Source organism: Gobio gobio (assembly GCF_949357685.1).
Source record: "Gobio gobio genome assembly, chromosome: 2".
Taxonomy (NCBI): Eukaryota; Metazoa; Chordata; class Actinopteri; order Cypriniformes; family Gobionidae; genus Gobio; species Gobio gobio.
Window position 1 is genome coordinate 76,896,097 of NC_137098.1, and position 24,804 is coordinate 76,920,900.

The following is a 24,804-nucleotide window of genomic DNA, read 5'->3' on the forward strand; positions in this document are numbered from 1 at the left end:
ACATATTATAACATAGTGTGTTTGTTCAGACCTTCTCCATAGACCTCCACCTCACACAGAGTGAGAACCCTTGAATCTCCAGGAATGATCAGATTCACATATCGACCCTCCATATCGTTACAAGTGTAGGTGGACGAAACACCAGCTGGAATACTAGAAATCACAGCACATCTACAGAGAGACAGAGAAAACTTCATTTAGACTTTATTCTTTCTGCACTTGTGTTTTCAGCCTTGAGGAATCAGGGATTTCTATGGATATTAAGCCACTGAAAGAGGGTCTCACATAGAATTGTTGTTGCCATTGTTATCTAAAGAGTTTCCGATGCGAATCTCTGCTCCGTTTATTTGTTCCGGACAGCAGTCTCGTCTGTTAGTGACGACCACCCTACTAACTCTGTAAATCTGACCCAGATCCAGCCTCCACCATGGGTTAGTCTGACTAGCGGTTGATGAACACACTAATGATGATTGTGGGAAAAACCCTGGATTGAAATCAATGGCCTGTTCTGCGATCCAGATGGTTGATGACTGTGTGACGCTTCTTCCTATTGCCAAGTTATCTGTAAAATAACAGGATCAAAAATTATTTTACAAATGTTTACTTCATCTTAGGAATGCACAGTTCTGTCTGGTTCTAAACTAGAACTACACTCTATAACTATTTTAAAAACACTTGAATGAAATGAGAATGGCTTCAAAAAGTCAAATTCCCCTGGAAAAGGGTGTAGAGCAGGTTGTTATGAATTACCTGGATAAATCACATAGACTTTCACCTCACAGAGAATAAGAATCTTGAAAGTTCCAGGAATAACCACAAATACATATCGTCCCTCCATCCTATTACACGAGTAGCTGTAGGAAGCTCCTGCTGGGATACTAGAAATTACAGCACATCTGTAGAGAGACAATAGAGTTGCTTTTGCTCGTTATGACTTGTATTTTCTTCTCTCTAAATTAATTTAATATACTGTATATTTTATGGTTTTATATTTCCCCCAACTTTTGTAATATGATGTTCGTACAAATTTTTTTTTGCTAAGCTGCAAATGCAATTGAAACGTGCAATTATTTGTTATGTTAATTAAGTTTGTTACACATAGAAAATTATGTTGTTCTGTTTTTATCGCTCTTGCATGCGTGACGATTCAGGCGTCTACAACTTTTTGCACCTCAAGTGCCTTTTTGGCATTAGTAATGCCCAAACTGTGCCCTCCAAAAAATATTTTTCTTCTCTTTTCCACCTCGCCAACGATAATTTCTACTTCACATTGAGTGAAGTTAAGTTTTTTTGATTTCCTCTCTGTATTTGCCATGATTTCGCAATCGATGAATATTAACTTGTGGGCATTTCACGGACTATTTATGGGCAACTATGGGCGTGACATGAAGCCGCAAAAGCTGCGCTACATTTAGAATTGATTGTGATTTATTAAGGGAAAACTGCGTAGGATGTGCGTGCGCACGGTTTTATTAATCCGAATATTTCTGTGCGTACACACGTCCTATGTATCATCCGTACGCCACTTCTGACGCAAATCCTACGCAAAGTTTTATAAATGAGGCCCCAGGTGATGGTTAAGGGGAGTTTAAATACTTTCAATGTTAGTGAAGGGTATATCTGCAGAGAAAGTGACGAGGCTCCTTTAAGAAATGTCAGGTGACGTCATCGCACGTCTGTACAAACGCAGGCGCGCACTCGCGATGAGGAAGTCACAGAGTTATGCTGTATGTGTGTGCGATTGCTGTTTGAGTGTAATTTGATATCATCCAGGTACAGATCTATTCATAATGCTTTTATGAAAGTGTATATTTGCTGTTTATTGGAAGATTGCCTTGAATGTCAATTTATGTCCATAGGGAGTTGGTTGTTCACGCAGGATTGCGGATGTGTGAGTGTGGCTGAGCTAACGTACCGCATGTACAGAGGAGGCCTGTTCACGTGAAAGAAGTGATATATTAGTGTGTAACATAAGAAACACAGGAAAAAGTGAGTAATGTCCACACTATATTATTTTAAGTGTATTTTGTTAGTGTTATTGCAGTCTAACTGTTTGTGCAGTTCTAAGATGTTGTGTTTACTTTTCTTGTTAGAGTGCCATTACCGTATTATTATTACTGGTGTTCTATTACTATTTGCATTGTTCCTTTATCATTGCACACAAGAAGAGACGACAAATTGTATTTTATATTCTCTTTATTTTTGGGGTGAACCGTTGTGTAATCTGTATTCTGATATTGCCTTTTGGTTTCTTTCTGGCTTTTTGCCCCAAGTACTATAAAGAAAAGAAATAGAAACCCCAACTCAATTATAAGGAATAAAATGCGAATCCCACCTATATTTGTTGGTCCTGAGTGTCATTTCTGGAGGCCACATTATGGACGTTCTTGTAACCAAAACCAATATTGGCTCCATTATTCATGTTAGAAGTTGATCAGTATGGTCTCATCAGTGTTTAATCTTTAGATTATTATATTGTAATGTAATACAACGCAGGGTATGTAGAGTATTGCTTTATTCTGAAACAATGTTAGTGTTATATATTATTGTAGGTGGCCAAATTAATTCTGCGGTTATTGAGGGAGTTTTCCGCCTCAGAATCCCAATACCGTCAACAGTCTGATCTTTACTACGTTTTATCAGGTATATGAACCAGTGTTTTCTGCACTGATTATTGCCACATCCAATGAAACAATAATTGAATCTGTGTTTGCAATCTGTATTGAATAAAAAAAACCTGTAATGTGAAATAATGACAAGAAACGGCTTAGTTGTTTTCCTCACACGCTGGATGCAAAGAAAGTGAACAACGTGACGAACAAACAAATTACTCTTATGATCTGATGAGTCATGTAAATTAATTGTTCAAAAAGTAAAGAGTTCCCGAGTTAGAGTTAGTAAAGAGTGGTCATCCACATAATATGTCCCCAGGACGTAGCGGCTATAACTATAGCACTATGTCATCGATTGAAGAAGTATCTGTAAGATTCCTTCGCTCTGTGATACATAGCTTTCACTCTTTTCAAGTCAGGGCATTCTGGGGCCAAGCTACTTGCCATCACTGGAACTGTAGTTCTGAGGTGCCTACCCATGAGAAGTTGTGATGGACTGCTCCCCGTAGCTGCTACTGGAGTTGCCCTATATGTGAGAAGAGCCAAGAAAGGGTCATCCGGCTTCAGTGTCCTTTTTGCTGTCTGAACAGCCCTCTCATCCTCTCCATTCGATTGTGGAAAGTGAGGAATAGACTTCACATGAACAAAGCCATACTGTTCTGCAAAAGTCTTAAACTCAACTGAACTGTTGAGCATTGTCAGAACACAGCCTTTCAGGGATGCCAAAACATGTAAAGATACTCTTTAATTTGTAGATTACTATACTCTCCTGCTTGTGCTATTTCAATAAATCCTAAGTAATAGTCCACTACTAGAACATTTTGATGGCCACCCAATTTCGGAGAGATCTACCCCAAGGTGTTTCCATGGACCTGGGGTAATTTTGTCATCAGTAATGGCTCCTTTCATTGACTCACTTTGTGTTTTAGATCATTGCTGATGCCCGGCCACCATACTGATAAGCGAGCCTGCTCACAACACTTGCAAAGTCTTTGGTGGCCTTTGTGAAGGTGAACAAGTACTTATTTAAGCACACTTTGCAGCTCCTCATCTGCTTTCGTAGCATCAGCTATCTGCAGTAGCTTCTGAGATGAAGCCAGCAAGTGTTCTTCAACTCCAGCTATGTAGGCCTCAACTTCCTCTTCGAGGTTGGATGGTTCTGAGTTGGCCAGGGGGTGTCTGGACAGCATGTTTGCTATAAGCGGAGACTTTCCCGGGGTATACACTGCCACTGGGTTGATGCGCATCATCCTGACAGCGAATGGGGACCTTATCAAGGTTTTCCTGGTTTATCAAAGGAACTAAAGGTTTGTGTCCGGTGAGTACATTAAAGGACTTCAAACCACAGAGATATCGTTACAGCTTTTCACTTTTTGCGAATGTCTCCTCTTGACTCTTATCCCATCTCCACACTGCATCTGCTCTAACTAGCTCATTCAACGTCTGTAGAACAGTAGCGCTGTGTGGCAGGTAACGGCACAGTAAATTAATCATTCCCAGCATCCGCTTTAACTCAGTCAGATTTTGGGGTTTGTTGAGGTCCTGAACAGCATGGACCTTTTCCGGATCATGTCTGATGCCCTCTTGACTGTGTCCCACAAAACCCAGTACCTTTCGGCTAAAGATGCATTTTTATTTCTTTAGCTTCAGCCCTGAGGCATGAATGGCCTTTAGCACTTCATCAAGTCTATGGTCATGTTCTTCACATGTATGACCATATACCAAGATGTCATCCATGTAGAAGCACACTCCCTCGACATGCATAGCAAGTAGCTCAGTCATGCATTTCTGAAATATCTCTTGAGCGCTAGTTATGCAGAACGGCAAACAATAAAAACAGTACCTCTTGAACGGGGTTATGAAAGTAGTCAACGTCTTGCTGGTGTCATCTAGTGGAATCTTCCAGAAACCACTGGCTGCATCCAGACTGGAAATATACTGTCGGCCTAGCCAGTTAAGAATGGCAGCTTCAGTCGTTTGAGGTTGACGCATATCCTAATGTCTCCATTCCTTTTAGTGACTGGCGCCATTGGGGCACATCATGAGGTGGGCTCTGAAACCTCTTCAATCACGCCCAGCTGCTCCCTTGTATCCAGCTCCTGTTTAACCTTTGTAAGCATTGGGTTTGGTACTCTACGAGCTATATGGACACTGGATAGATCTGCTGAACTTTTGAGCATTATTTTAATTGGTTTGCATGCCATTAGTCCTAAAGAGCCAATCACACTCTTTTACACTTACTTTCGTTCTCAGTTGGCCCATACACTCCAGCTTGCCACCAGGACTGTTCAGTGGGACGTTTGTTTATCTCAATGGTATTTTGTTCTTTAGACTTTTGTAGCTTTTCTCAGATATTACAGTGGCGTCTGCGCCGGAGTCGATTTTGAAATTAGTTGTCCATCCATTAGAATGTCGACAGTCCACAGTGTAATGGGTGCATCCTCCCCCTTTGAACAGAGCCTGAGAACATTGCTGACCCTGCATCTTTATCAGCTGTCACTTCTTGCACTGTCTTAGTGTGGCAGACAACAGCAAAATCTTTCTGCACTTAAGACATTCAGCTTTTTTGGCAGGACAGTATTCTCTCTGATTGTGTTTTATTACATCTTGTGCATTTCTTCCTGTCACTGCATTCATTTCTAAAGCCTTGTCTTTTTTCTTTGTCTATCAGAACTAATTTTCCTTCCTCTGCCTCTCCCATTTTGTTGGGAGAATTTAACCTCCTCCAATTTACTTTCACTTTGCTCAGCAGCTGCAGCTTTTCTGACAGAGATTTCTGAGACAATCCTGTCTCGGATATATTCGTCTTTTAGTTCACCAAAATCGCAGTGTTTTGAGAGCTTATGGTTGTAGATGGATGAGGAGGCTATGGATGGTGGTGATGACTGAAGGGGGTGCACACACCTCGGTGAAGGGAAGGAAGCCCGATTGGAGATGGAGAGAATGAATCGACACGGAGGACCAGGCAGATGAAGATTAGATTAGATTAGATTCAACTTTATTGTCATTACACAAGTACAAGTACAAGGCAACGAAATGCAGTTTAGGTCTAACCAGAAGTGCAATAGCAGCAAGTGCAGGATATACAATGGATGCGTAAGTGCAGGACATGGATATGTACTGAATATGTATAAATATGTATAAATAGAGAGACGTTATTACTATAAACAGAGCTGAATTTACAGGTGAATATGTACAGTGAATAAATATACAGATGGCTATTACTATAAACAGAATTTACAGGTGAATATGTACTATGAATACAATATACAGATGGCTATTACTATAAACAGAATTTTACAGATAGAGGTATACAATAATATGTTAGGCTAATATGAGGAATAGCAGTGGATTAGGGTAGTGCAATAAATTATGGACAGAGCTATCCGAAAAAAAAAAAAAAAAAAAAAAAAAGTGTAAAGTGCAGTGGAAAGTGGTTGCATATTACAGTTAGAAGTACAGTGCAAAATGCAAATGTAAACATTGGTACTATAAATACAGTCGGCAGTGCAAATGAGCATAATCCAGTTAAGATATGGCAGTGTAAGATGCATATGTAAACAGTTGTTACTGTGATAAACAGTCGGTAGTGCAAATAACAAAGTGAAGGAAGATGTGAGGTAGGAGAGTTATCAGTATATGAGGGAAGTGGATCAACAGGGGTTTGAGTTCAGTAAAGAGACAGCTCTGGGGAAAAAACTGTTCTTTAGTCTGCTGGTCCTGGTCCGGTGGATCCTGAAACGCCTGCCGGAGGGCAGGAGAGAAAACAGTCTGTGGGCTGGATGAGAGGAGTCCTTGAGGATGCTGCGAGCTCGATGCAGACAGCGTTTCCTCTGGATGTGCTCGATGGCAGGCAGTGGAGTCCCTGTGATGCGCTGGGCAGTTTTCACCACCCGCTGCAGTGCCTTGCGCTCCGCAACAGAGCAGCTCCCATACCACACTGCCACACAGTTGGTCAGGATGCTTTCTATTGCGCAGCGGTAGAAGTTCACCAGGATAGCCGAGGAGAGCTGATTCTTCCTCAGTGTCCTCAGGAAGAAGAGGCGCTGGTGAGCCTTCTTGACCAGGCTGGAGGTGTTGGTCGTCCACGACATGTCCGCCGAGATGTGGGTCCCCAGGAACTTGAAACTGGAGACACGCTCAACAGCCATTCCATTGATGTGGATGGTGTCGTGTGTGCCTCTTGACTCCTTCCTGAAGTCCACGATGAGCTCCTTCGTTTTGGTGGTGTTGAGGAGCAGGTTATTATCAGCGCACCATGTGGCCAGGTGCTGGATCTCCTCCCTGTAGGCGGTCTCATCGTTGTTGCTGATGAGACCAATCACCGTAGTGTCGTCCGCAAACTTGACGATGGAATTAGTTCCATACACAGGCTTGCAGTCGGCGGTGAAGAGGGAGTAGAGAAACGGACTTAGCACACAGCCCTGTGGTACGCCAGTGTTGAGTGTGATGGATGTGGAGCAGGTGAATCCTGAACGAACATTCTGGGGTCTGTCAGTTAGGAAGTCCAAAATCCAGTTACATATTGAAGTGTTGATGCCCAGGTCTCCAAGTTTGGCTATTAACTTGGATGGGATGACAGTGTTGAATGCTGAGCTGAAGTCAACAAACAGCATACGTGCATAAGTGTTCTTATGGTCCAGATGGGTGAGCACAGAGTGCAGTGCCATGGAAACGGCATCCTCTGTGCTCCTCTGTGCTGAAGGAGACACAATGGAACAGGAGATACAATGTAGGAAGGTAATCTTCATTGGAATCCGGTAGGTCAGTCAGTCCTTACTCATGAACGAGACCAGACAATAGCTATGTTTCCATCCACCTATTTTTATGCGCATTTTGGGATATCGCATCAAAAATAGCTGAAAGGAAACGCCAAGATGCGCATATATTCAAAAAATGCGAATAAAAAACGTATGAGCTCGTTTGAGTTGGAAATGTTCTATCCGATACGAAAACATGTGCATTAACTACGATGGAAATGCATTTACCAAATAAATTCCTCGATGTGCATAAAAAATAATCATGTGACTTTTGCGATGTAACAGCATAACTGTACTAACCAGCGGAAAAATCTTGTTTGCAAAGCATCTGAATTGCTGTTTTGGTCTTTCAGAAGTCTGTTGTCAAAGATGCTTGGTATATTTCCCTCCTAGAACGGTCTTACATGACTGCGTTCCCAAACAGACGTATCTGCCTTTGAAAGCAAGACAACACGTTTATTGAGATGCACAAGTTTCTCTGAGACGCAAATAATTTATTACATACGAAAATTATTATATATGGTGGTTTCTGTAATTTTCTTAGTGATTTTTTTTGCGGTAGTTTATCAGGAAGTGACGATTATGTTCTCTTCGACTCACTGGATGGAAATGGTGCTTTATTCGCAAATGTTTTATGCAATATTGCAATTTTGCGCATAAGTTACATTCGCAACTTGGAAACATAGCTAGTGTGACTGTGTGAGGTGTGTGCTTATATAGGTCAGTGCTGAGATCAAGTGCGGGTGATTAGAACTCGGGTGACATTGAACGCTGTGATTGGGTGATGGTGGAGCCTGGCTGATCTCTGACACATACATAATAACCAATGAGAAAGCTTGTTATTAACCCAAATACTATATATCCCAGTTAGTGTTAAAAGTATGGAAACATTATAATTATGTTTTATTATTATGTTTTTCAAAGGAAGACTCTTATGCTCACTGAGGCTGCATTTATTTAATCAAATACAGCAAAAACAGTACATTTTTGAAATATTACTACAATTTAAACTAATATAAACATATATAATATGTAATTTACTGATCCTTCAGAAATCCTTCTAATATTCTGATTTGCTAATCAAGAAACAAAATATTTCTATTTAATACATATTTGAATTAGGGCTGTAATCAACCAAAGAAAATCTTGGTCAACTGAAGTCCTGAAATTTTAGACTAAAAATGACATTAGGAAAAAAAACACGTTAAATTAATTAGCTGTGCACTGTGCGCAGTACTTGGTAGCCTTGTTGTCTGCCTAAATGAATTATAAATAAACATAAAAAACTAGTAGGCTATTTGCAGTATATTAAATCGTTTTTGTCCTGATTATTTTGCACTGAAATGAGTCTGACACGCGAGTTTGTTGGCTCTGACAGCGTTGCATCACGTGCACCTGCACAATATCATAGTACTATTTTTTCGGAAATCATAGGCTATGTTGTCAACTAGTGATATCATCACAAGAAATTTTGAGGAATATGCAACATAATTTAGACAATTGTTTTTGTCATATGTATTATAACAACTGACAGACACTATCATTTCAGCCGCTCTGTGCAGCTCGAACATAAGATCAGCTCAGCTTCGCGGTTGAGACACGAATAGACCATTAACTTAAAGCTTTTACTCTTTAACACATAAGGCACGTCCACTTCAATAAAAAAGGAATATTTATTAAACAAGCCAGATCAAGAGCAGAAACAAAATAAAGTGCATAACTGAAAAATAAAGCATAGGCTCAAAACTAATACAATGGCCACAGCTCATCGCGCATTAGGCTCCAAATAAAAAACATTGAAATATGGCAATTCTGAAATGTTCATATAGCCTACTCAAAACAGACGGGGAAACCTTACGCAGACAAGTTAGCTTACCGTTTTTAGGTGATCTGACATGTTTGTCGTCGAGCTGTGATATGCAAACTGTTGCTTTCAAAATTTACATTCGTCTTTTTTCCCCATTTTTTTTTTTTTTTTTAATGCTGCCACACTGCCAATGTCTTTGTTGACATGGTAGAAGAGGACTGACTAGGAAAACGCTCTCACAATTAAATAAATAATATACAGCAAACTATAGCCTAATGTTACTTCAATCTGTCTCTCTTCTCCAGTGGGTTGGGCTAATCCAAAATAAGTGAAAACAAAGGGGGTGTTCTGAAGACAGACTGTTACCTGTGGAACAGGGGCGCTCTGAAAACACCCCCATTAGTAATTAGAGCTTTCCACCTGATGAAATGAACGGGGCAAAACTGATGAAATGAACGCGGCAAAATTTTGGTCGAGCCAGAAGGTATCGACTAATAATTGACTAGGAGATCACAGCCCTAATTTGAATAAATGTAATACTTGTAATAATTGCAAATAGAGGCTGTTCATTGAACTTTCTATTAAAATAATCCTGAAAAAGTATCACCATTTCCACAAAATGTTATGCAGCAAACTTTGTTTTCAACACTGAAAATTATCAGAAATGTTTCTTGATATAAATAGGATGTTTTGTATAACCGGTCAGAGTTAGCATCATTTACATGCACGTTCTTAACCTGATTATGCTTAATAAGCCGACAATGCACATGATCATGTAAACACGTTAACCCGTTTTCTTTTATCGATCTAAGGTCATAAACGGCTTGTGTATAAACTGATCATCACTGCTAGATTTTTGCTGCTTAGACTGATTTTTGCCCAGCATGTAAACACATTAACCTCATTTCATTTTTTTTTTCGTCACTACAGGGAAATAACCTGATTTATTAATCAGTCATTTGTCAACACGGTTACTTGTGTTGCCGAGTTATTGGTTTGCATGTAAACCTGGACAACAGGTTATTTCAATAAGCTGATTTTTGTGAGTTATCAGCGAACTGGTGTGCATATAAACATGCTCAGTGAACAGTGGGGGCAAACAGTTAACTGGTTCTAAGGATGCTTAATAAAAATTTAAAAAGTTACCAGCCAACTGGACAGAAAATTCTGTAAATAAGAATATATCAGAGAGACTCACATGGGGTTGCTGAAAGCATCTGAAGAAACGTTTCCGACCCGAATCTCTGCCCCGTTTATCTCCTTGATGCAGCAGTCTACTCTGTTAGTGATGACCACTCTGTTCACGCTGAACACCTTCAGCAGATCAAGCTTCCACCACGGGTTGGTTCCATCCATCTGTGTATGCGTGCAGCTGGAGGGATTCATATCCACAGCGTTTTTGGGATACCAGTTGAAAGCTACTGCCGACTGGCTGGCTGTGCCCCATCCTGCTGCATCCACTGGAATATGTTCAAGGGAAAACGTAATGTGAATTGTGAAAAATTCTAAACAAATGAAACTGGCTTGACTTGACTGGCTCAGGTTTAGAGGGTTCCCTTTCGAAAGGGAACTCGCGCTGCGTCACAGAAAGACGCTACAGTGAACGTGACAGGTGTCTGAACTACTATCGAATCACGGCAATTCTATTGACCGGCGACAGCCCATGATGTCATCAAAGTGCGATCCGGAAGTATGTCGTCTTCAGGGACTGTTCTGTCTGAATGCTTCGAGTTAAGGTAATCCAAATTCATTATTTGATGCTCACGAGCCGTGTGTTTTCTGACTGGGATCAAGAGCATGCACAGTCAGCTCTTATGGAGTTTTTTGTTTGTTTGTATAATGTGAGCGTTTGTCAATCCAAAATCATTACGCTCTCGTCTGGCTCTCTTCCTGAGGGAAGAGGGTTTGGCATCCGAGGCTGATGATGCAGTCCCGCTCATGCCGAGGCTGAGCATGGACGCACGTCACGGGTTTCTCGGATAGAGCTCGCTGCTCGTCACGGGAAGGCATTCTTCCCTCTGATGATCTGGCGGCTGACGAGACTTATCTGCAAGTGCTCTAAGGATGACGGTGAGAAGGGAGATTAATCTTCTCAGTCATCCCGACTGTGTATGCTGAGCCATTGAATGTTATGACACGCGCTGCAGGAGGACTGCGGCTGCCATGTTGGTGCATTAGAGGAGAGATCGCTTGTGTTAGATTAAACAATCGATTTCTCCCCGGCCATAAATCATCGGCTCAGTTGGGCTTTTAATTCCTTCCTGATCTTCCTATTTAGATCGAGAGGGCATGGAAAAACCTATATTCAGCTCATATTCACTGACATCAGTGGTATGTAGCTGATGTCGGGAGGATAGGAGAATATGGTTATGTGTTGTCGCCATCGATTGACAGGATGTTTGCAATCTTGCATCTGGGTGGGCGAGGACACTGAGAGCTCCAACCCTGCCATCTAAGCCTTCAAAACGATGTGTCGCTTTAATGGCAGGGCATACACGGCAGCAGGTCAGCCCAGAGCTACTTCTCACACCATGGCGGATTTGCATGCGCACCAGGCAGGTTTGCTGAGGGATCTCGATCAGGGGATGTTTCCCTGATGCGGTGTTCGCGCACCAGGCGGAGACTGTGCCCGAGGGCCAGCATCGCGGAGGCACATTTGGCAGCGTCTGAGGACCTGCATACCACTGAGATCCGGGTCCCAGGCAGGCGGGAGGTGTCACAGTCTGAGGACCGGGACGGGGCCTGAGGGCCAACATCGCCTCCCGTGCGCCCCCTTGGTCAAGAGGCAGATTCCCGGGAGAAATAGGAGCTGTGTATCACAAATGCAGTCAGCGTTGATGAAAGGCCAAAGTCACCTCCATTTGCTGAGGAGACTGAGGTCCTTTGGGGTGTTTAGGACACTACTGAAAACTTTTTATTATAAGATGCTCCGAGAGCATCTGATTCACCTGAAGACGAGAGTTCATCAGTGATGAGAGGATATACATATAGGCTGAAAATAAGATGAAAATATTAAAGCCAGAGCAAATCTAATGTGCTTCTCTGAGCAACACAGCAGTGTTTCCTTTCTGAATGAATCAGAGTTTTGATGAAATTGTAGAGCCCTAAAAAAAATTCACAGTGGCACAATCTAACTAACAAAAGATGTAATAGTGTTTTATTCATGAAATCTCACCTTCTTTTTCCTCTGCCTCGATTTGAACTAAGAAAAACCCTTCAAATGAGAAACACAGAATGATGGGCAGTATTAGTTGACTTAAATGTAAGTAAAATCAAGTCACCGTCATTTAAATAACACTTTATATACAATACATTTACAGTTGACGAGCCGGACGTTCCGTAGCGGTCGATCAATGGTTAATAATGTGCAATACAGTGCCGTTTTAGGTCCATGTCAGCCAATCATTCTGTTCATTGGGCTGTCGTGGAAACTCCTTCACTAACGAGAGCAAAATCTAGCGTTCAGAATCAGAACAATCACTTTCATGGAGTACTATCTGGGCATGTTATTAACACGGCTGTGACCTTCATCACCATTCTGGTGTCATCACTACATCAGCACACTCTAAAAAATAATCCGGTGGCTTAGTAAATATCACAGTAATAATTAACTTTATTAACTTAATAACATTTCTAAATATCATTTATTTGATGTTTTGAGTTGAACATACCAAAATAATTGACTAAAAATCCAACAGTTAATTTTGTCTCAAATTTACAGTTAAATTTAAGTTTTTTTCCACTAAAAGAATTTAGTGTTCGAATAACCATTATTTATTTAAAATATACTTAATATATTTGTGAAATTTCTATCAAAATATTTTAGAAGGGAGAATTAAATCGATCTGTTTCAAGAACCACAAATATTACTTAATTCAAATCAAGATTATTAATATTTAACAAGCACTGAAGAAATTTAGTACGTTTACTTGATTATAACACTGCACCCCTCCCCCACCCATTGACGTGACGATGGCTCGACGGTTGATTGAACGCTGCTTTTTGAATTCTCAGTCTCCAGAGAAGTTTCTTCTCCTCAGCGTCACAGAATTGGAACATTTCTTCTGTGAAATTCAGGTTTGTGTGTTTTATTGTATCTATAAAATCATTACTGAGCTTAAAATCTTTTTATTTAAAGGGGTGGTAAAACACATTCTTTTGAAGGCTTGACTGTGTTTGTGGGGTGCACTGTAACATGTGTTCATGCTTCGTTTAAAAAAAATTTGCCTTCTTTTTCATATATTTGACCTTTATTCTACACTGCTCTGTCCCTCCTTGTAAAATGGTCTGATGCGTTCCGGGTTGTATGAAGCCAGTCCCTCAAAAATACGCAGTGGGCTCAGATTGGTTAGCTGGCCCAGTGTGTTGTGATTCGCTAAACGCCTAGTGCACGTATGTCGGAGACGTCACGCCCCTTACCGGAGGCTGTGCTTTGGTCAGTGTTAGAAACAACGGCGTCAATAAAACCATACCAATCTGAGCCCGAATCAGACCCAGAACATTTGAGTGAAGATGATCGAGCAGAACCTGTTCAGTCCTCAAGAGTAAAGACTGCGGATCTATAATGATCGCTACTGAATGGCACTTTAACTTTTGTATTTTTAGAACGATTATAGCCAAATATCTGTCGCAAGAACTAACCCAAAACAAACACTAAGCACTGGCTTTAACTAGTAAGTTAGCCAAATCACACACAGAACCATGTTTAGCATGCCTGTAGATAAACAATACATAAAAGTTCTAATCAAAGAATCATTTACACTAATGCCAGGTTCGCTGTTGAGATTTTAACGTTAGTGTTTGTAACGTTAGGTGTTCGTCGGATAACGTTAAGTATGAATGAGCATTTAACAGACTGGTTTGCAGAACAGCGCTTTCATCTGTTTACTTCCTTGCTACAACCTATTACAGGAAAACACATCGATGAAATATAAATCAGACTTACAGGTTGTGGCCCGTGAACAGCTTCTGTTTGTAAATCCAGCTTTCAGGACAAGCCGTTGTGCATATCCTGTATTGAACTCGCGAAGTTTGTGGAAGTTTGTGTTGTCCTCCGTGAAATGTGCAGCTCGCGCGTCGTGCATCCACGCACCGGCAGTGTTTTTTTCACGCAGCTGACGTTATGCAAATCTGGCATTGAAATCGCGAAGACGGTGGATGTTTTCCTCAGATGTGCTGCAGGAGCCCTGTGCGCGCCTGATTCCCCGCTGACTCAAACACACGTGCATATAACATGCTGTATGTTAAACGCTCTGCAACGCACCCCCGTCCCTATGAAGGCTGAACAGAGCAAGTACCCCAGACCTGCAATCCGGATGAAAATAACAGCGTTTCCTCTGCATTGCGGCAACAACACTCCAGCCTACTATACCACAACAGCGCCGCGATACAAAATGGCCTCACCCCCCCCCCCCCCCCCTTATTTAATATTCTCGGAGGAGGGGTTTATGTAAATATTGAGCCTGGTGATGTCAGCAAGCCCTGGAGGAATGTGTGTAGTCGCCTACTGGCCGTTTGCTGTAGTTCTTAGAAACTGATTTCTTTAAAAGCAAATATCTCCCTTTGCTTTAAACTTTGAACGTTGTAACTTTGCAGATGTTGTTTATGCTCAAGCAGCAACATTACACGCTAGCTAAAGTTAGAATAGTGAAATCGTGGTTTACCACCCCTTTAATGCAAAACAACATACAGTGACGCAGTGTGAGTAAACGAGTGCTGCATCTGTCTTTGAAGCCCCTGATGCTTCACTCCTTGCTCCTTGCTCAAAACACACAAATTTATTCCTTAAGATAATGAATATAATTCATTTAGATGATAAAATGTTCTTAAAACTGTGCACTGTTTGTTTATTGGCAGGTTATGGAGTCAGGCGCGTTGCAGCATCTTTGAGCTACGAGTGAAATGCAGGACGGCGGTCTCAAGTTCAAAGTCCACCCGCAGAGCGCGAGTCCATCTCAGGCTCGAGAAACGGCACTGATACGGTGAAAATTGGATAACAGACAGGTTGATTACACTTGAATAACTTAAATGTTTAAATTTTACTTCAAAAATGTTTGTTACATGAGTTTAAATGTTGTAAATATTGTATACATGTCAAAACTGTAATATGCTGTATTGCTTTACTCATCGACAATAAAGGCCATTGTCATGTATAAGTGTGGTTGTGTGGAGTATTTTACAAAGGTTTAGAGGAAATTAAAGTTATACTATAAGAGTTAATATTACTCATAAATAAAAACAGTTAATTTTACTCTTAATTTTTTTTATGTTTTTCCTCCAATTTTTTCTACTCAATTTTATTTGTAAATGCACCAAATGTAGTTACACAGATCTACTTAATTTTTTTACTTGCATTTGCTCAGCTCATATGGTGTATGTAATTGATTTCACTGCTTTAAAATGTACTCAATTTTATTAGTGTAAAAATGTTTCACCAAAAAAATTGAGTAAATCAAAGTAAACGTTTTTAGAGTGCATTCATCGCAGTGATATGTATATGGTTATGCATTTCTGATGTCGATCCAGTGTATTATTTTACTCTTTCTTAATTTTGTCGCAAGGATGTCTGTATAGAGCAGACACATTGTATAAGACGCGCACCTGCTTGCGCACCGTGATCGCTCGTTGTTGTTGCTTGCTCATGTCGTAAACTATCCAGTGCCTCGAAAATTATTTGCATGACACCGGTTACCAGAATCAGAATCAGAATAAGAAAGAGCTTTATTGCCAAGTGGGCTTGCACACACAAGGAATTTTTCTTGGTGCTGAAGCTTCCAGTGCACATATACAATACAAACACAACAAGAACATAGTAATACAAATTATAAGAAAAAAAAAATGAAAATAGCATTAAAAAAAATTAGGTCACAGTTACGTTTAGTCAGAATAAACATTTACAGATTATAAACATATTTACAGTATGTGAGTAGTATAAATATCTCCTGATTTTAGAAGATATTGCACTAAACAGTGGGAGTATTGCACTTACAGGTATATGCCTTGGGGGAGGGGGGGTGTATTTTAACTGTTCAAGAGGGAAATGGCCTGTGGGAAGAAACTGTTCCTGTGCCTAGATGTTCTAGTGGCCAGTGATCGGAGTCGCCGTCCTGATGGTAACAGTTCAAACAGGAGGTGTCCAGGGTGAGCGGAGTCTGTGATGATTTTCCCTGCTCTCTCCCTCACTCTGGAAGAGTACAGGTCGGCAGGGGGCACCAATAATCCTTTCTGCAGTCCGGATTGTGCGTTGTAGTCTGTCAGATTTGGTAGCTGAACCAAACCAGACAGTGATGGAAGTGCATAGAACAGACTCAATGACAGCCGAGTAGAACTGAATCAGCAGCTCCTGTGGGAGGTTGAACTTCCTCAGCTGACGAAGGAAGTACAGTCTCTGCTGGGCCTTTTTCACAATGGAGTCAATGTGATTGTCCCACTTCAGGTCCTGAGAGATGGTAGTGCCCAGGAACCTCCACTGCTTCCACAGTGCTGTTCATGATGGTGAGTGGGGGGAGAGCTGGGCTGTTCCTCCTGAAGTCCACTTTCATCTCCACCGTTTTGAGCGTGTTGAGCTCAAGGTTGATATAACTGCACCAGACAGCCAGCTGTTCAACCTCCAGTCTGTAAGCAGACTCATCACCATTTTGGATGAGGCCGATGGCAGTGTTGTCGTCTGCAAATTTCAGGAGCTTCACAGAGGGGTCTTAAGAAATGCAGTCATGGGAGTACATGGAGAAGAGCAGTGGGGAGAGAACACACCCCTGGGGGGCGCCAGTGCTGGTAGTGAGAGTCCTGGATGTGAGTTTCCCCAGTCTCACAAGCTGTTGTCGGGTCTGTCAGGAAGCTGGAGATCCACTAACAGATTAAGGATGGCACGGAGAGCTGGGTCAGTTTAGCTGAGAGAAGATCAGGCATGATAGTATTGAAGGCCGAACTGAAGTCCACAAATAAGATCCTTGCATAAGTCCCAGGTCTGTCAAGATGTTGAAGGATATAATGCAGTCCCATGTTGACTGCATCATCCACAGACCTGTTTGCTCTGTAGGCAAATTGAAGAGGATCCAGCAAGGGTCCAGTGATGTCCTTCAAACGACTTAATGACCACAGACGTGAGAGCGACAGGTCTGTAGTCATTAGTCCAGTGATTTTGGGTTTTTTGGGGACAGGAATGATAGTGGAGCGTTTGAAGCAGCAGGGAACTTCACACTGCTCCAATGATCTGTTGAAGATCTGCGCGAAGACTGGGGCCAGTTGGTCAGTACAGGCTTTCAAACAGGCCAATGAGATGCCATCAGGGCCTGAAGCTTTCCTAGTCTTCTGTTTTTTGAAGACTCGGCTCACATCCTCCACACAGACCTTAAGCTCGGGTTGGATGACAGGAGGGGGGAGGAGGGGGGGTGCAGGAGGTGATGGTGAACGTGTGAATTGCAGATCAGAGCGGGTGTGTGGTGTGAGACTGGGCTTTTCAAACCTGCAGTAGAATGCATTCAGATCCTCAGCCAGTTGTTGATTCTCTACAGAATGGGGGGATGGTGACTTGTAGTTGGTAATGTTCCTCAAGCCTGTCCAAACTGAAGCCGGGTCGTTTGCTGAAAACTGGTTTCTCAGCTTTTCAGAGTAGCTTCTTTTAGCAACTCTGATCTCCTTTGTCAGTCTGTTTCTGGCCTGGTTAACAAGACTTTGTCCCCACTTCTGTAAGCATCCTCTTTGGCATGACGGAGCTGTTTGAGTTTCCCAGTAAACCATGGTTTATCATAAGTGAATGATAAGAATGTCCTGGTAGGAATGCATGTATCCTCACAGAAACTGATGTATGATGTTACAGACTCTGTGAGCTCGTCCAGATCGGTGGTAGCAGCTTCAAAAACAGTCCAATCAGTGCAATCGAAGCAGGCTTGTAAGTCCAGCTCTGCTTCATTAGTCCATCTTTTTACAGTCCTTATTACCGGTTTAGCTGATTTCAGTTTCTGCCTGTAGGTCGGTATAAGATGAACCGGTAATAATAATGATTATCATAACCGGTAATGATTACCGGTAATGATAGTATTTTTAGTATTGCTGAACAGAACAGATGGCACAGCATATTAGCCTCTATCATGAATGCAAGGAAATCTTAAACATTGGTTTTAAAGCAACATGTACCCAGTTAATCAGGGCTTCATGATTAACTGCTAATATGCTCAGTGTAGTTTTTAAAGTACAGCACCAACATCAGTGCATTGATCTGTTCTCTTTAAATTCACTACATTCATCTTTGCAAGCGCCGTGAGTTTGTCACATACAACATGTTATTGAAACTTGTAATTTAGACCGTGTCAATTAGACTCCCCCTGAAATTACCTCATTGACGCGGAATCCTCAATAAACCCGTCTCCGGCATGTAGTCTCCGATCTTTCGAATATTGCAATTTAATAAATTTTTAATCGACACGTCATCCTCAATAAACCCGTCCCGGCGCGTTGCCTCCGATCTTTCGAATATTCCGATCTAATATGACCTCTGACCTGTAAAGTTGCCATAATAATAATCATACGCTGTTTTTTAATTGGCCAGAGGTGAACTGGCACCCCGACTGAGCCTGGTTTCATCCAAGGTTTATTTTTCTCCATTACGTCACCTGATGGGGTTTTGTTTTCCTTGCCACTGTCACTTTTGGTTTGGCTTGCTCAGTTGGGGACACAAAATGTTCAACTAAATATCCAAATAAATCTAATTAGTAAACTAAATTAACCATATAAATTAAATTACTGATCTAATCACTGATCTAATGCCCACATTGTCACTGTATGATAATTGCTGATGACATCACCGGTTTCTCCGGAGCGGCTCTACAGCCCAATCAGATTCTGTTGCATTATTTTCCTGTTTAACACTGTGAAGCTGCTTTGAACAAACTGCATTGTAAAAAGCGCTATATAAATATAGTTTACTTGACTTCACTTGACAACATAGTTTCAAGCAAAGAAGTGTTCCGGGCCTGTCATCCAGCAGAGTATGTTTTGCTCAAATTTACGGGTTACCCAGTGTTGAAATATCTTCTGTTCGTGATTTGACATGGCTTTCTTATGAGGAAGAACCATATCGTCTGTGTTCCTATAAAGGTGCATATTGGATTATAAATTAATAATAATAAATAAATTAATTAGTTAATTAGTTAAATAATAAAAACAAACAAGCCATATATAGTACTGTGTGCTTTTGTCTTTGCGTTACTGCGATCTGTTTATTCAGCTACCGATATCTGGATGCTATGTCTATTTTTAGGAAATATAGTGTGTGTCTCACTTGGTCCTTCTGTGCTAGGATGCCATGGCAACAATTATGAATAAAACATAAATGCGTATTCTCGCTAGTATTCACAGCACCATATGTCGGGTAAAGTTTGCATACAAAACAAGGTTCGACTTGATGTTCGATAGCAGCACTAATTTAATTCCATACTCAATCTGACCCGATTTACATAAAGATTGCATCCGGTATAGCAAAGTAAATTGCAGCACGGGAACAGAATTATTTAAATCTTTTATGAATACAGTAAGTGAGCAGAGTGCGCTCCCTTTATAAACGCATGAAACTGCTTCATTTCAGCTAAATTCCTACACTAGCAGAAATCGTCAATCTGACTACACTGAATCATGAATCTATTGCATGTTCTACAAACCATTAACATTTAGTTAATTTATTTCAGGTTAAAATTTTTTCATGGCTGTTGATGAGCATGTCAAACTTACTATCAAAGACAAAAGATTTTAGCCTAGGGTCTAAATAATTTTTAGGATTGCGATATTTGTTTCAGACTGCCAAAAGTGGCCAAAATCGTACGGTATGAACTGACTTTTGCATTGATTTTATTTTTTCATTGGTTCGGTAGCTTTGCAGGGTTCTATAGCCAGTTATGGTTTATTAGCTATTAAAGCGTCTTGTTATAAAACATTCTTATCCTTCTCATCTATGCATAGGCCATTCTTCAGATTGGTACTGCTATGAACACCGCTCAATGTGTGGAGTCAGCGTCCTCTATCAAGGTGCTGCGTACATGGTCATCCTCAGCATTATAGTACAAGCAAGATCTGACTCAAAATAACTCAAACGCTCAGCAACTTCAAGTAATAATTTTAAGCAAATACTGGCGGTGGTATGTTTTCTCATTTATTATACTCATCGATCCTGTTTTCGTTAGTCTCTATAGCCTTCATGAATTAGTCTGTGGCCTAACGTGGTCTCTGTCCAGGTGGCCTATCGTAGTCTTCATCTCTAGGTGGCCATTGGCTCCATGTGGCCTACTGTAGCTTTGTCTGTGTGGCCTTCGTCTCTGTTAAAGAAAATATCGCTGAGCACATCCTGCACCCCTAATCATTCTGCACTTCCCATACTCCCCAACAGCTCTCCCATATCACGAGGGTGGTTTAAAACTCAACTAGCGACAGACCTACAGAACTGCAGACCATCTCATCAATATACCGGACATTCATTCAGGGTTATGTGCTGCTACAACGGCAACTGAATGCAGGATTTTATGATGGTCAAGATGGTCTTCTTCAGCATTCTAATCCTATAGAATGCTCAAACCTTCAGGTAATACTAAGATTACCTATGTGTCTCAACAAGCATCAGGAAAGTTACAGCTTATCATTTAACTCCTAATATTTAAATCTTATGTGGAAAATAAAATATCTAAACAAACTTCTGGTCATTGTGGCAGTTTTTATAGATTTATATGGCTCACTTTTCCGTTCGGTCTATCGAGACTAACTCATGCACCCATATTGAATTTTATTTTCCATTAAAAAATAGCTATAAAAATTTGTGTCCTCACTTTGCGTCAACATTTTTTATAATTCTGAATAAATCAGGCAGCGTCATGGGCAGTTTTAACTCTGAGGAGCATTTGCTATTTCCTGCTCATTGTGGATATCACAGTAGGACACATAGTCCTGCAAGTTATAGAATTTTAAATATTTTAAACAAACAATATTGAAGTCTCTGCGGTCACAGCCTTGACATATAAACCCAGTCATCGCATTGTGAATAAGCTGTAAATAACTGTGGGAAAAATCTTGTCTATTGTCTATTAAATGTCTATTAAAGCTACACTGTGTAACTTTTTTAGTTTATTCTTAGCTATAAACACTTACTTCTTTCAAAAATATATGTGCTCATTAATATATATTTACTTCTTTCAAGTAATAAAGTTTATAATATGCCATTGTTCGAATGCCGGTCGCCATGTTGCCCCTCCATCTTGAAAGTACATTAGCCAAAGAGGGACATACCCGTAAATTCAAGCTTCGCCTTTCACGTTTTTACACTCGATGGCACCGTGTCGAATGTGGACGAAGTTGAACTGGAATCCATCTTAATCTTGGACTAAATCGGCCACCATAGGAGTTAAAACGAAATCGGAATTGAGAGGAACAGAAACTAATATTCACTGGATGGTCATATACCTTTTCACCGCTAGATGGGGGAAAATATCACACAGTGTAGCTTTAAGGCGGCTACAACTGAGGGAAAAAACTAAATTGCTCCACTGTACAACACGTGATTAAGGTGGAAAACATTCAATTTTATCAACTCCGTCAGTACGTTTTTTTGCATATGTTTCATTATTCTATTTACATATTCTGTATATTTGGCCTCAACTCAACCTTTGTCCACACTGTCAATAGTTTTCAACTCCGTCAGTATTTTACACCGTCTGGTGAAGTTTTTTGTTAATTTTGAAAGAAATGTCTTTTTCTTTTTTCAATGTATTGTGTAAAAATGATAAAGCATCAATGGAACTACATGATGACATGTATTAATTACCTAAGAACATTGGTGATATATGTTTAATATTAAAAGGAGGGAGGAGAATTAAGGCAATTAAAAAACTGGGTTGTTCATAATAGTGTAAAAATAAACAGAGAATTTATTTTATTATTAAGATCCTTTACTGAACACCAGTATTACATAACTGAAGATTTGACATTGTTTTTTGATAGATTAAAAATTAAATCAGCATGCTTTTTAGTGTGTCTGACGGAGTTCACACAAATGAAGTTATGGACTGAATAAATATATATTTCTTTTTAGAAAAAAACATATTCCCTTACATGGTTCATTATCTGAGACCTTTGTCTACAAAAAAAAAATATATATATATATATATTATGTAGTGTTAGTTTTTATTTTTTAACATTTTAAAACATGTTTTGTCCCATATCTCAAGAATCAGTGATATATATATATATATATATATATATATATATATATATATATATATATATATATATATATATATATATATATATATATATATATATATATATATTCACTGTGTCCTTTTATTGACATATTTTCTTAGTATAGTTAGAGCTATTTATCTTTAAACCAACGCAATCTAAATTCAAACCACCATGCGGTCTTTAAATGTTATAAGTGTCATTTCGTCAGAACCTCTGCTAAATTATAGTAAATGGAATGCATTTATATAGCGCTTTCAACAGACCCATGGCCACCAAAGTGCTTTACATATTGCCTCACATTCACCCATCCATTCACTCATTCATACACCGACAGCCACCCATATAAATTACATGTTATATTGTTTCGTTCTTTGTCAGAATCGTGAGAGAATCGTGATCTCTATTTGAAACAAAAAAGTAAAGTATAGTATTTTGTTAGATTTACACTTAAGGAAAAAAGACCAATTGGGTAATATTCAATGTTCTCTAGAATGATGTATTGTATATTATTGTTCTTCTGTTAGTGATCTACATTCTGTTTCCAGCCTCATCTTTCAGAAACACCCAAGATATTAGAAAAGATGTTTCACTTACCCAGTAAAAGTGACAGACTCCTGAAGAAAACCCTCATGTTCACTTCTCGATTCTTTCTGCTTTTATTTGAGATTTGAATGAAAGTTGTTCCTGAAGAGAGAGAAAGAGAGATGAGAGATGATAGAATGATGCAAAAGTTCAGCTTTACATACCAGTGTGACTTCAGTCAGTCGTGTCACATGATCACATTTCTCCTCCTCTGTTACCAATTTTCTCCTCCTCCATTCCCATATTTCTCTCTCTTTCTCGTTGATTGGAGCTGAAACATTTCTCAAACAAAAAACAGTGTAATAGATGTGCTGATTGGCTGGAATGTTAAGCCACGCCCGTTATGTACGTGAGTTCTCCGTATGTTTGAGCACTCAGTAAAGTAAGTGAACATGCAAAGCGTGTCTGTCGTTCATCTCTCCAATCCACTTTCAGATCCAAATATATTACAGTGGCGACGAGGATTAAAAGTATATTGAGAGACTGATGGTTGCTGAAAAACACTGGTGCACTTGTCATAAAAGAATGTAAAAAGAAAGGAACAAGGCACAAGTGGAAAGTTGCTAACAACAGAGCTAACATGGCAGCTATACAGTTTTGCCGTGTGGATGAGTACAAGGAATCAATGGAGGATTTTGAATCGTACATGGAGCGTTTTGAACAGTGGCTGCGGGCAAATGACATTGCAAATGAGAAAAAGGTTAGTGTGTTTCTCCGTGATCGGGGCAGAGACATATGGACTGTTAAAGAATTTAGTCACGCCAACGAAGCCAAGTGAAATGTCCTAGAACTAGTTGTTCTAGTTGCTTCTTTTGCTCTCATTTGTAAGTCGCTTTGGATAAAAGCGTCTGCTAAATGACTAAATGTAAATGTAAATGTATAACGAGCTGAAAGCAGCGTTGCTAGCGCATTACAGACCGCAATCATTAGTGATCGCGGAGCGTTTCAAATTTCAGAAACGAAACCAAAAAGAAGGTGAACCGTGGCGGATTACATTGTGGCTTTGAGACAGCTATCAGTCAGCTGTGAATTTGGACAATATTTGAGCGATGCGCTCAGATACAGATTTGTGAGTGGACTAAATTCAGAGTCGATGCAATGCAAACTGCTGAGTCAGAAGGATCTAACATTCAACCAGGCTTGCGAAATTGCGTCATCCATGGAGCTGGCCTTGAGAAACACGCTGGAAATTGCGGTTAAGACCAAGGATTTTCAGTCAGTGAATGCAGTGAACGAAGCTAAACTTTTTCAAAAGAAAGGAAAAGGAAGGTTTAAAGGGATAGATGATTCTGAAAAAGGGAAATACCAGAAGAACGAACAGAGAAAAGATGAAAGCCATAAATGCTACAGATGTGCGGGAAAACACTCAGCTAGAGACTGCAGGTTTAAGAATGAGAAGTGTCATGTGTGTAACAAGATTGGACACATCGCAAGGGCCTGTAGGAATAAGAGAACAGCCGTACAGACACAGTATGTGGAGGCAGCGTGTTCTAATGAATGGAAAGAGGATGAATCAGAGTTATTAGGAGTGTATACAGTGTACACAACATCCAACGGAAAGAAAGGAATTGTAGTAAATGTAAATTTGGATGGAAAGTGCCTGGACATGCAGCTGGACACAGGGGCAGCGGTATCTTTGATGTCAGAATGGTCTTACAAGGAGTTTCTGTTGCACATACCCTTAAGCAAAGTAAGCATGCAGCTAACTACATATTCAGGGGAGAGAATTCCATTGCTGGGATCCATTGATATGCCAGTGACATATGAAAAGAAAAATGTTGCACTGCCATTGGTCATCGTCAAAGTGGACAGACCGGCCCTG